Source organism: Pleurodeles waltl, chromosome 12 (assembly GCF_031143425.1).
Source record: "Pleurodeles waltl isolate 20211129_DDA chromosome 12, aPleWal1.hap1.20221129, whole genome shotgun sequence".
Classification (NCBI taxonomy): Eukaryota; Metazoa; Chordata; class Amphibia; order Caudata; family Salamandridae; genus Pleurodeles; species Pleurodeles waltl.
This window is the reverse complement of record NC_090451.1, coordinates 587497004-587510875: the sequence shown is the minus strand read 5'-3', so window position 1 is coordinate 587510875 and position 13872 is coordinate 587497004.

The window sequence follows — 13872 nt, the reverse complement described above, 5'->3', positions numbered from 1 at the left end:
TGTGCATCAAAAGGTTTATTTCAGGCTCCCAGACCTACTCTTTATGATTCCCATGTCAACCCCATCTCCTACTTGAGAAGTGTCCATGCCTCTTCCTTGTAATCTTTCACTGAATCAAAGAGCACCCTTTGAGTGTACAGGGAAAGCTTTTCTCTTTCCTCCCCAGTGTGCCCCAGCCAGCTCATGGGAATTCAACATTACACAAATCTGTCTGGGGGGATTCCTCTACCTTCTCATGTCTAAACCATGCACACTCACTCTCCCAAAATGGAACCCATGGCCCTGCTTGCAATGTACCATTGCAGGTACACTTGCACTTAGCGCATGTATACAGCACACACACTGCCCAGCACTGTTACCTCCATGTATTGTGCCACCGCAAATTACCTCTGTGTGCGCTGCACGGCACTGTAGCCTTTCTGTATTGTGCCACATGCAGGCACACATACACCCAGCACACACATTCACCATGATCATGCTACACAACACTAAGGTGGTCATTATGAGTTTGGCTGTCGCCAAAATACCTCCACGTAGGCGGTAAACCGTCCGCCTTATTATGAGTCACAAAAACAAATCTGCCAGAAAACAGCCACAAATCCGATACCGCCAGGCTGAAGGACAGTGGGAGAGAGGTGGTCCCACCACCCCCACCGCCACACCAACAACATCTTGCCCTCCATATTACTACCCACAAATCAGCACAGAGGTCTATCAACAGCAGTAATGGTGATGCGGACCGCCGCTGCCGAAGTGGCACCTCCACTATAACACAACACCAGATTGGGTGATTCGAATAGCCCACACCTGATACACAATGTAAATGTGAATTTATTCTGTCAATGCAATGTTTGTACTACAATGAGACACTGGAAATTATAGTAAATATCAGATTTCAGCCACTGTACTGTCAGGTTGGGGTTCACATCCTCTGTGTAACTGATTCTCACCATTCCCCATCCACACATCTTTGTGTAATCAGATAGCAGAAAGGCATGGGAACTCAGTACCCACCACTACGACATCTATGAAAAGTGTAAAACAGAGATAACATAAACAATACTACCAAATGAATGCTACACTCCATGATCCTCTCTATATTACAGTCTACAATCTCAGGCATCATTTGCAGAAGATACAACACATAGCAGATATTTATTCCTAGTGCTACACACATCACATAGTATTGCTAGGATTACAGCCTACCTCTATTGTCTGTATGCTACCCTCTCCTGAGTGAGAGCCAGTGCTGGCGGAACAGTCAGTGAGAGTCAATTCACTGACGGGATGTGTTATGACATCATTTATGAAGGTACATTACAAATATCACTTTGTAACCACCACAAGATCAGAGTTAGAAATTTCTTTGGGACAACTTTATAACACACTCATACAGAAGAAACATAGCAGTCAGGAGTACTTTGGCTCAATATGTGAGACTGAACAGTGCTCACACGACAGAAATATTACTACCAGTAGCCAAACTTCACTTCAGGATAATTTGAGCAAAGTAAAGCCACAAACCTACCTGGTTGTCATTGGAAGTACTGCTGAATCAGCTGAATTCTTGAGTACACATCCTCCTCCTCCCCATCTTCATCACTGTCTAGTGTTCCTTCTACTGCCACTGGTGCATTGGATACTCCTCCCTCTTCAAGTAATAGAACATGCCTTCTCCAGGCCAAATTGTGCAGCATGCAGCAGGCCATAACTATCTGGCAGACCTTTTGAGGGGAGTAGACCAGGGAACCACCGGAGATGTGCAGACACCAAAATCTTGCTTTCAGAATGCCGAGTGTCCTCTCTATCACCCTTCTACTCCGGCCATGTGCCTCATTGCAGCGATTATCACCCTCTGTCCTGGGATTTCTCACCGGTGTCAACAGCCAGGATAGATTAGGGTAGCCACAGTCACCTGGGAATAGTGGAAACATACATAACAGTTCTGCTATACTCAAAGGAGAAGGAAAAGGATAGATGAAGTGACACTGACTAAACACACATATCATACCAATGAGCCAGGCTCAATCACTCTGTAGTTGTGTCATCGTGTGTGGGACACTGCTGTTCCTCAGAATGTAGGAGTCGGGCACAAACCCAGGAAACTTGGCAGTCACTTGGGAGATGTACTGGTCTGCATAAAACACCACCTGCACATTAATAGAATGGAAACTTTTCCTGTTTCTATACACTTGTTCATTGTTCCTGGGTGGAACAAGTGCAATATGGGTCCCATCAATGGCCCCTTTGACATGAGGGATATGTCCCATCGCATAGACATCTGCCTTCACAGTGGGCAAATCAGAATTTTGTGGGATTTTGGTGTGGCTGTCAAGATGTTTGAGCAAGGCAGACAGGACATCCTTCAACGCATTACTGAACATTGGCTGAGACATACCTGTTGAAAAGCCCACTGTCCCCTGAAATGATCCAGTGGCTAAAGGTGGAGCACTGAAAACACCTCTATAGTTGGAGGAATAGCATGAGGATAAAGTATGTCAGGCAGTAGATCTGGCTCCAACTAGGTCACCGTTCCCTGATTGTCAAACGGTTCAGACGATAGGTGAGTATAATATGTCATTCTTCCATGGTTGCAAGGTCAATTAGGGGCCGGTACACAGGTGCATTCCTCAGCCTCCACATTGGTCGGTATCTAGGCATAGCAAACAACACAAGAGTGATAACGCATACATGTTGTAACCGCCCTAATATGACATCAATACTGTTATTTCCACTTCACATGCCACCTGTTTGACTTATCAGCCATGAAATACTTGAGAAATACAATTCAGACATCTAAGACAACCCCCTTTACTAATCATGGTTGTCCACATCATAGCTTTACCACGCAAGGAGACAAGTATTTTGTATGTACTGACACCATATTGATTTTTACACTTCCTAAGCGGGGGCAGTTTGGACTACAGTATTGGTTATGATACAAATGGTACTGCACACAACAATTTCTAATAACAACATCCACAACGTCTGGTGCTTGGCATGTACTTTGCCAGATCGAGCAATGATGCACATTAAACACTATACTATGTTCAAAAGATGTGTAAAATGGCAGCTGCCTGTCCTGCATGCAGAGGACTGATGGAAATGACCTCATTCCGCTGGCGTTAGTTGTCATGGCGTAGGTGGTCGGAACCGCTGTGCAACTCCTCTATGGGGAACAGGGGCCAATGATGATCACCACCGGTGGTGACGGTGCAGACTGCCACGGCCGTGACCGCAATTTTCTACAGCCTATCTCACTTGACTCCTGACTCTCCAGTCATGAAGCCCTCCACAGCGCGTGCTGATGTGTTCTGTATCTGGAAGCCACAATGGCACTTTCTACAGAGGATAGAGCCCCAGCCTTCACACTAGAGGAACAAGTGAAGCTTGTGGATGGGATCTTACCCCTGTATGGACAGTTAATGGGGCTCCAGATAAGCAGGGGAGTAGCATTTGTGTATATTTGATGCAACATAGTTGCATAGAGGTGAATGTATGTGCATGCTGTGTGCCCACTGGAGAGTGTTGTGTCGGGCAAGCATGCTGTGCAAATAGGTATGTGTCATGTCTAGCATGAATGTGAGACGTATACAGTATGTAGTCCATTACAGTTGCTGCGTGATACGTCTATATAAATGTGCCCTTCTCTCTATGTCTCCAATCCAGGTCAGTGCCCATCAGAAGAAGGGACTATGGCATGCCATCGCCAAGGCAGTGCGGACCTTGTGGGTCCAAAGCTGGCAGAGCACCCAGTGCAGAAAGCGGTGGGAAGTCCTGAGGCGCTGGGCCCGGGAGATTGGGGAGGCCCAGATGGGGACGTCCTCCCAATGAGAGAGGGCTGCACATCAGACCTTGACCCCCCTAATGGCCCGCATACTGGCGGTGGCCTACCCAGAGTTGGATGGGTGCTTCAAGGCAACACAGCAGCCACAAGGGGGTGAGTACTCAGAGTGTGCTTTATGTTGTATTGATTTCTGTACGGAATGGATATATGTTTGCCAATGTATGGAGGAGGTCGGAGGAATCCATGCTAGGGTAGCTGACATCATTGTATTAAGGCTTATTGGTATGTCGGATAGGTAGGTGTGATTTCCAATGTATGCCTGCATATGTAGAGGAGTACATCCTAGGATTAAACTGTACCATAGTGAAACTCATGTAGAGCTGTTTCCCATATCCATGTGGTATGTACAGACAACTGAAGGTTGGTCAGACACTGTAATGGAGTACGTTTCCCTTATTACACTCCCAAACATGTTTTTTTGAGTCATGACAATCTACAGCAGAACCTGTGTAGTGTAGTCAATGGACGATGGTCATACCTTCATATTTCAGGGTCTCATGTTGTGAGTGGGCAATTGTGTGGTCAGGTAGTAGGCCCAGCATTCTGTAATGATCTTTGTAAATGTGCATAAGTGATGGTCATATGTGCTAGATGTGTTGGTATTGACCCTATGCTCCCTTTCTTTCTCCCCAACCCTCCCTCCTTGTCCTCTCCTGTCCTTGTGTGCATTAGCATCAGCAGACGAAGGTGTAGGGGAACCAGCGGGTGTGAAGGCTGCAGCCCACAGGACCCAGGAGACAGAGTCCACCAGCACCGAGGGGACCAGTGGGTTGGAGGGTGAGGGGAGCACCACAGGGGAGACAGGAACTGCAACATCTGAATCTGATTCCTCCTCTGATGGAAGCTTCCTGGCGGTGGTGAACCCTTCTGGGCCCAGCCCAGCAACATCATTGTCCACCTCCCCCTTACCAGCACCGCCCTCCCAGTAGCTCCCCACCCAGTTACCTGTGCCCGCTCACCCAGGAGGGTGGGTGTCTCCTTCGCTGCAGGCCCCTCTGCCCCAGTCAGCACTGCTGCCCTCAATGAGGAGGCTATTGACCTCCTGAGATCCATCTCTGTGGGGCAGACAACCATTGTGAATGCCATCCAGGGTCTGGCATCCCTAATGCAGCAAACCAATGCCTACCTGGAAGGCATTCACAATGCTTTGGCTGGTTATAGGAAAGTACCATCTTGCCTGGCATGTTACCCCCATTTTTCACTGTATATATGTTGTTTTAGTTGTATGTGTCACTGGGACCCTGCCAGCCAGGGCCCCAGTGCTCATAAGTGTGCCTGAATATGTTACCTGTGTTATGACTAACTGTCTCACTGAGGCTCTGCTATCCAGAACCTCAGTGGTTATGCTCTCTCATTTCTTTCCAAATTGTCACTAACAGGCTAGTGACCAATTTCACGAATTCACATTGGCATACTGGAACACCCTTATAATTCCCTAGTATATGGTACTGAGGTACCCAGGGTATTGGGGTTCCAGGAGATCCCTATGGGCTGCAGCATTTCTTTTGCCACCCATAGGGAGCTCTGACAATTCTTACACAGGCCTGCCACTGCAGCCTGAGTGAAATAACGTCCACGTTATTTCACAGCCATTTACCACTGCACTTAAGTAACTTATAAGTCACCTATATGTCTATCCTTTACCTGGTAAAGGTTAGGTGCAAAGTTACTTAGTGTGTAGGCACCCTGGCACTAGCCAAGGTGCCTCCACATTGTTCAGGGCAAATTCCCCGGACTTTGTGAGTGCGGGACACCATTACACGCGTGCACTACACATAGGTCACTACCTATGTGTAGCTTCACAATGGTAACTCCGAATATGGCCATGTAACATGTCTAAGATCATGGAATTGCCCCCTCTATGCCATCCTGGCATTGTTGGCACAATCACATGATCCCACGGGTCTGTAGCACAGACCCTGGTACTGCCAAACTGCCTTTTCAGGGGTTTCACTGCAGCTGCTGCTGCTGCCAACCCCTCAGACAGGTTTCTGCCCTCCTGGGGTCCAGCCAGGCTTGGCCCAGGAAGGCAGAACAAAGGACTTCCTCAGAGAGAGGGTGTTACACCCTCTCCCTTTGGAAAAAGGTGTTAAGGCAGGGGAGGAGTAGCCTCCCCCAGCCTCTGGAAATGCTTTCATGGGCACAGATGGTGCCCATTTCTGCATAAGCCAGTCTACACCGGTTCAGGGACCCCTCAGCCCTGCTCTGGTGCGAAACTGGACAAAGGAAATGGGAGTGACCACTCCCCTGACCTGCACCTCCCCTGGGAGGTGCCCAGAGCTCCTCCAGTGTGCTCCAGACCTCTGCCATCTTGGAAACAGAGATGCTGCTGGCACACTGGACTGCTCTGAGTGGCCAGGGCCAGCAGGTGACGTCAGAGACTCCTTCTGATAGGCTCCTTCAGGTGTTGCTAGCCTATCCTCTCTCCTAAGTAGCCAAACCCTCTTTTCTGGCTATTTAGGGTCTCTGCTTTGGGGAATTCCTGAGATAACGAAAGCAAGAGCTCATCAGAGTTCCTCTGCATCTCTCTCTTCACCTTCTGCCAAGGAATCGACTGCTGACCGCGCTGGAAGCCTGCAAAACTGCAACAAAGTAGCAAAGACGACTACTGCAACTCTGTAACGCTGATCCTGCCGCCTTCTCGACTGTTTTCCTGGTGGTGCATGCTGTGGGGGTAGTCTGCCTCCTCTCTGCACTAGAAGCTCCGAAGAAATCTCCCGTGGGTCGACGGAATCTTCCCCCTGCTACTGCAGGCACCAAAGAACTGCATCACCGGTCCCCTGGGTCTCCTCTCAGCACGACGAGCGAGGTCCCTTGAATCCAGCAACTCTGTCCAAGTGACTCCCACAGTCCAGTGACTCTTCAGTCCAAGTTTGGTGGAGGTAAGTCCTTGCCTCCCCACGCCAGACTGCATTGCTGGGAACCGCGTCTTTTGCAGCTACTCCGGCTACTCCGGCCTCTGTGCATTTCCGGCGGAAATCCTTTGTGCACAGCCAAGCCTGGGTCCACGGCACTCTAACCTGCATTGCACGACTTTCTAAGTTGTCCTCCGGCGGCGTGGGACTCCTTTGTGCAACTTCGGGTGAGCACTGTTTCACTCCTCTTCGTAGTGCCTGTTCCGGCACTTCTGCGGCTGCTGCCTGCTTCTGAGAGGGCTCCTTGTCTTGCTCGACACCCCCTCTGTCCCCAGACGCAATTGGCGACATCCAGGTCCCTCCTGGGCCACAGCAGCATCCAAAAACCCTAACCGCATGATTTGCAGCTAGCAAGGCTTGTTGGCAGTCTTTCGGCGGGAAACCACTTCTGCACGACTCTCCACGGCGTGGGCATCCATCCTCCAAAGGGGAAGTTTCTAGCCCTTGTCGTTCCTGCAGAATCCTCAGCTTCTACTGTCCAGTAGCAGCTTCTTTGCACCCACAGCTGGCATTTCCTGGGCATCTGCCCATCTCCGACTTGCTTGTGACTTTTGGACTTGGTCCCCTTGTTCCACAGGTACCCTCGACTGGAAATCCATCATTGTTGCATTGCTGGATTGTGTCTTTCCTGCAGAATTCCCCTATCACGACTTCTGTGCTCTTTGGGGAACTTTAGTGCAATTTGCACTCACTTTTCAGGGTCTTGGGGTGGGCTATTTTTCTAACCCTCACTGTTTTCTTACAGTCCCAGCGACCCTCTACAAGGTCATATAGGTTTGGGGTCCATTCGTGGTTCGCATTCCACTTTTGGAGTATATGGTTTGTGTTGCCCCTATCCCTATGTGCTCCCATTGCATCCTATTGTAACTATACATTGTTTGCACTGTTTTCTAAGACTATACTGCATATTTTTGGTATTGTGCACATATATCTTGTGTATATTTGCTATCCTCATACTGAGGGTACTCACTGAGATACTTTGGCATATTGTCATAAAAATAAAGTACCTTTATTTTTATTATATCTGTGTATTGTGTTTTCTTATGATATTGTGCAAGTGACACTAGTGGTACTGTAGGAGCTTCACTCGGCTCCTAGTTCAGCCTAAGCTGCTCTGCTAAGCTACCATTATCTATCAGCCTAAGCTGCTAGACACCCTATACACTAATAAGGGATACCTGGGCCTGGTGCAAGGTGTAAGTACCCCTTGGTACTCACTACAAGCCAGTCCAGCCTCCTACATTGGTTGTGCAGCGGTGGGATAAGTACTCTGCAACTACTTACCACTTTTGTCACTGTACTTTTCATAAGAGAAAAATATACAAAACAAGTTCAGTGTATGTACACCTAACCAACAAGTTTTGCATTTCCTCTTTTCACTTCTTTTCTAAGTGCTGAAAAGTACCTCTAAACTTTCTAAAAGTTCTTAAAAAGTTTTAAAAGTTTTTTTCTGTCTTTCCAAAAGTTCTGAAAAACTTTTTCCTCACTTTTTCTGTCACTTAAACACTTTCTGAAATGTCTTGCACAGGCCAAACTGTTGATCTGTCCAAACTTGCTTATGATCACCTTAGCTGGAAAGGAGCAAGGAGTCTCTGCATAGAAAGAGGTTTAAGTGTAGGGAAGAATCCCTGTAGAGAACTGTTGGTTAACATGCTTATAGAACAAGATAAGGCCAGAGGTGCCCCATCTGTTGAAAAAGTAGCTAATGGTTCCCAATCTGATCCAGGGACACCCCTAGAAAAAGATTCAGGAAAGAAACTTCCTAGCCTGCCCATTACCAGACAGCCTAGCATAGTTGGTACTGATGTAGAGTCACACCATACAGATATTGTACAATTGGAGAGAGGAGCCAAAAGTATATTGTAGTGCCCTAGCAGAGGGGATCGCATATGGCCCCACGCCTCGCTTAAAAAATAACGGTGAGAAACAAATAGATAAGGGGGACAAACTTGACCCGCCGATTAGGCTCTTATCGTGGAATGTGGCAGGGTTGCTCCAGAAAACAAGTATCCCTGACTGGTGTAGTTTTATAGATAAACACCATATTATTCTACTCCAGGAAACATGGGCTTTATCCGTGACCAGCAGAGATGGTTATTGGACCTTCCAAAAGACCGCGCGTCCTTCATCATCTGGTAGGGCAGCAGGGGGTCGGATAATTTGGCTAAAACACGATTTATTTCCCAAAGTCAGGGAGCTAGTAACCCCTTCCAGGGATCTGCTAGCTGTTGAGGTTGAACTTAGCACTGCTAGAGGGTTCTTTAGTATAGTAATTGTTAACATATATGTTAGGCCTGGCATTCATAGGATTAAGACAGTACTGATTAATATATTAATAGACTTTCTTAACACCCTACCGGGAGGGCAGGGCCTTATTGTTGCAGGAGATTTTAATATGCATTTGAATGACATTGATGATACCCAGCAAAAAGGAATTCAGTGTGCAGAAACATGGGATAAATCTGGACCGGTCAAGGTTACAAACAAGAAAGAAGGGGGTGCGTTAGACTTATTAGAAGATCTAATAGCAAGAAAGGGGTTAAGAAAAATAAATGGGAACACCAGGTCAGATACCCCGGCATCGCCCACATATAGGAGAGGAATATATTCTAGTCACCTTGATTATGTATTGGTAGATGATATCCTTTGGAATTCGCTTATAGATATGGTCGTTCTCCCTCGCAATGACAGTGACCATTGTGCTCTGAGTACCACCTTTTTCTCTACTCTATTCACTTGTAAAACTATGACAGCATGGGCCGAAGGTTACCCCTTAGAAAAGACAAATGATTTTAAAAATGTGAAATGGGAATGGGTGGAGGGTGATGTTAATTTCCAACTATTAATTTACCAAATAGTTGTAAAAATTCTGTCCCCACTGAAGTATGCAAATATTATAATGGTGGACCTGATCAACTTGCATGACTCTCTGATTAACCAGTTAAAATTGCAGTTTCAGGTAGTAAGGAGGCGGACACAGAATGGGACAAGATCGACAAGCTGGTTTTCCAACTCCTGCCGTCAGGCCAAATTACACCTATTGGGAGCGCTGAAGGCAGGGATGCCCGGAGAGATTAGAGAATCTAGGACTGCGTATAAAATTGCACTAAAAAATGCAAAAAAAGAGTGGGAAACTAATTACTGGAATAGGTTGGTAGAGGCACTCCATGGGAAGGACTCCAAATTATTCTGGAAATTAGTGGCAGATAAAGGTAATTCCCATGGTATGAAGAATCACCCTGGAATCCAGCCCGAAATTTGGGTGACACATTTTTAAAATGTATATAGGAAACCTTATACCAGTAGTGCAACTATTTCGTTAGCAAAATCTAATGATTCTTGCCCTAACTCAATAAACTTATCACCTTCTGGGGGATTTCCGTCACCTAAATTTGCCCTGGATCTTTTCACCCTGAAAGAAACTACTCTGGCTCTCCAATCGGTCCGTAAAGGGAAGGCCCCTGGGCTGGATGGCATACCTGGTGATCTATTTCTGTCTAGACCTACAACTTGGTCCCTGTATCTAAATACACTTAGCAACGAGATATTGAGGGAGGGGGGGACTTCCTCCCTTGTGGCAAGGAGCAATAATAGTTCCCATCTATAAAAAAGGGTCAAGGGAAGAACCTACTAATTATAGGCCGATCAGCCTGCTTGATGTTAGTCAAAAAATATTTAGCAAGCAGGTTCTGAATAGATTACAGGCATGGATAGAGGAATCCCATATCCTTTCTGATTTCCAGGCAGGCTTTAGAAAAGGAATGAGTACAATAGATCAGGTATTTAGATTTAATCTCCTTTGTTGGAAATATTTGTCACTAAAGAAATGTCACCTGTATGTAGCCTTCATTGACTTAAAAGCTGCCTTTGATATGGTCCCAAGGGACCAATTGTGGAGTGTGCTGGAGAGCTATCAACTCGATGGAGAACTATTAAGTCTGATAAGGTACTTACATGAGGGGACGTATGCCAAAGTTTGCTGGTCCCAAAGTGGTGATCTAACACAAGCTATACCTGTTAATAGGGGGGTGAGACAAGGGTGCAATTTGGCCCCAACATTGTTTAACCTCTATATTAACGGTGCGGCGGACCAACTACTAAAATGTAAACATGACGCCCCAAAGCTAGCTGGATCCTCTGTTCCCATTTTAATGTTCGCTGATGACACTTTACTAATTTCGAGAACACCTATGGGCTTACAAAATGAATTGGATGCTTTTTATCAATTCTGTCTTAAAAGAGGTCTTGAAATAAACCCAATCAAATCAAAGTTCATGGTTTTTAATCCGCACAAATCTTTTAGGGGGAAAATGACCATAGCAGGCAAATTAGTGGAGAAAGTCAGTCAATTTGATTATCTGGGGATTAGATTAAGCGATGACCAAGGATGGTCGGCGCAGATTGAAAAGAGTTCGATGGCCCTTAGGCAGAGGTCAACAGTGATAGGGAGGAAAATTGCTAATATTTCAGAAGGGGAGATATCACCCGCTATTACTGTTTACAAAGCAGCGGCAGTTGCAGCTTCAATCTATGGTGCTGAGCTTTGGGGACACACTAAGTCTAGGTGTTTGACCATAGTAGAAAATCGTTTTTTAAGAAATTTCTTACGATTGCCAATGAGTACCCCTCTCATCCCCCTCAGATTTGATTTAGCTCTAAATGAGATACACAACATAATTGCATTAAGACCACTTAAGTATTGGGTTCGCCTTTGGACCTCTGAGCATCTGTCTACTCTCCAGATAGCATTAGAAGAGTTCTTAGTAGATGATTGTGTAGTAAAGATCCCATGGTTGAGACACATTAGAGATATGTGTAAACTTCTTAATATGGAAGAGGTCTGGAGTGCTCCTCAGAATCTGACCAAGGAAGTAAAAGACCGAATAAATAGGTGTTATTGGGAGAATATTTTGTTCCACATATGGTATAATTGTAAAGGAAGTCAGACCTTGCAGTTTTTAGACCCTAAATGTAGTCCTAAATTTGAGGTATATATGGACAATGTAAATCCCCCCTATGTTAAAGCGCTTTATATCAAGTTCAGGTTAGGGATCCTCCCGCTCAAGACATTTACTGTGAGATGGAGAGCGGAGGACCGGAATTTAATATTTTGTCATTTTTGTAAAAAAACTACAGAGTCACTCGCGCACTTTATGTTCTTTTGCCCTAGATATGTGGCCCCGAGGAAGAAGTGGATTGCCCCGTTATGCAGACTATTGCGGATAAGGGAATGGAATATAGCATTGCGATTGATGATAACTGATACAAATGATAAAATAGTATTTTCAGTTGCAAGATATCTGCAAAGTGCATGGGCTATAAGAATTAGAGAGTTGTTATAATTGTCTACTTTAAAAATTGGTCTTAGTTATTTAATATAATAATTTATTATTCGATTTGATTGGAACAAGATAACGAGGTATTAACTTTTAATATTTAAAATGATAGGATTTTAAGATTTAAAGAATAATAATGTTTGTATTGTATTGTCTTAAAATCATGTGATTTTAAAATTCATTTAGGATTGTAATATGTATAATATGGTATTTTGTTTATTTTTTCTTTCCACAAATCGATATGTCATGGTGTTAATTGTTCACTTTTATGGCTTTTTAGCCAAAATAAAGTATTTGAAAGAGTCACACCATACTGATAGTGTTGTCTCACATCATAGCAAGAGTATTCCTTCACATCATAGTAGAAGTGATGTTTCTGTTAACCAAGCTGTTAGGATGCCTTCTGTAACGGACGGGTCTCCTTCTGTTCATTCTCACCATACTTCTGTTTCAAGGCATGTCCCACCCACCCGCCCTGATGACAGAGTGTTAGAAAGGGAGCTCAATAGATTGAGAGTGGAACAAACCAGACTGAAGCTCAAGAAGCAACAGCTGGATTTGGATAGACAGTCCTTAGAAGTAGAGAGAGAAAGACAGAAATTGGGTTTAGAAACCCATGGTGGCAGCAGCAGCATTCCCCATAGTCATCCTGCAAAATAGCATGATTCCAGGAATCTGCACAAGATAGTTCCCCTTATAAGGAGGGGGATGACATTAACAAGTGGTTTGCTGCACTTGAGAGGGCCTGTGTTGTACAGGATGTCCCTCAAAGGCAGTGGGCTGCTATCCTATGGCTATCATTTAGTGGAAAAGGTAGGGATAGGCTCCTTACTGTGAAAGAAAGTGATGCCAATAATTTTACAGTTCTTAAGAATGCACTCCTGGATGGTTATGGCTTAACCACTGAACAGTACAGGATGAAGTTCATATAGACCAAAAAGGAGTCTTCACAAGACTGGGTTGATTTTGTTGACCATTCAGTGAAGGCCTTGGAGGGGTGGTTAATGGCAGTAAAGTTACTGATTATGAAAGCCTGTATAACTTGATCCTGAGAGAGCATATTCTTAATAATTGTGTGTCTGATTTGTTGCACCAGTACTTGGTGGACTCTGATCTGACCTCTCCCCAAGAATTGGGAAAGAAGGCAGACAAATGGGTCAGAACAAGGGTGAACAGAAAAGTTCATACAGGGGGTGACAAAGATGGCAATAAGAAGAAGTATGGTAAGTCTTCTGACAAGGGTGGGGACAAATCTAAAAATGAGTCTTCATCAGGCCCACAAAAACACTCTGGTGGGCCCAAATCCTCTTCTAATCAAAACAAAGAAAAGAAACCATGGTGCTATTTATGTAAAATAAAAGGCCATTGGACAACAGATCCCAGTTGTCCAAAGAAAAGCACCAAGCCTCCTACCACTACAACCCCTACTGCTACACCTAGTGTCCCTACTAATAGCAGTGGTGGTGGGAGCAAACCTACTAATAGCCAATCCAAGGGAGTAGCTGGGCTCACTATTGGTAACTTAGTTGGGGTTGGTCTGATTAGGGAGACCACAGAGGCTGTGTTAGTCTCTGAGGGGGCTTTTGATTTAGCCACCTTGGTTGCTTGTCCCCTTAACATGCATGGATAAGTACAAGCAACTACCCCTAATAAATGGTGTTGAGGTTCAGGCCTACAGGGACACTGGTGCCAGTGTTACAATGGTAATAGAGAAACTGGTCCACCCTGAACAACACCTACTTGGTCACCAGTACCAAGTAACCAATACTCATAA